The sequence below is a fragment of the Heliangelus exortis genome, chromosome 16 (genome assembly GCF_036169615.1).
Source record: "Heliangelus exortis chromosome 16, bHelExo1.hap1, whole genome shotgun sequence".
NCBI classification, from domain to species: Eukaryota; Metazoa; Chordata; class Aves; order Apodiformes; family Trochilidae; genus Heliangelus; species Heliangelus exortis.
Window position 1 is genome coordinate 14,571,950 of NC_092437.1, and position 674 is coordinate 14,572,623.

Below are 674 nucleotides of genomic sequence, written 5' to 3' on the forward strand. Positions count from 1 at the left end.
TCACCTTGGAGGTGCTGTAGCCACCATCCTGGGGTTCCTTCGGAGCCCGCTCTGCTGCCTCAGGCTGAGCTGCGGGGAGGCTGCCGGACGGAGCGAGCTCCGGTGTCCAGCTGGGGGGGGATGGACCCCCCCGCCCCTCGTGGGTGCCTGGAACCGTGGGGTGCTCGTGGGGAGGGACACGGCCCCGCTGTTCCCCTGCTCACCCAGCAGCTCCTGACCTGACCTGGGTTGTGGTCCTGCCCCCAGGTGCCGGGTTTAGCGGGTTTTGAGATGTTCATTTGCAAATCCCGGGGATCATTCCGGGGGAACCACGGGCTGGTGGAGTTGGTTCCTCACCCAGAGTCATCTCGGGGCTTTCCAAAATGGTGCTGCCCCTAAAAAGCCATCTTTAATCCAGCACCAAAGCGGTGTGTTTGTAAAGGGTCTGCTGTGAGAGCCAGGAACACCGGCTGCTGTGAAAAGCACATTTAATTGCTGATAATTAGGCTGTGCTGTCAGAGGACTTTTTATTCCTTCAGAAACAAAGATTTGCCTCCCTCAGACGATCACGAGTTTGCTTTTTGTGTTTTCCTGTTGTTCTGTTAGAAATCTGTGCCCTCTGCGGAGGGGGGGGGAGCAGAAGTCATTGAGGATTTTCCTTAAAAATTGTGTTTCTAAATGGCACGGGCTATCCA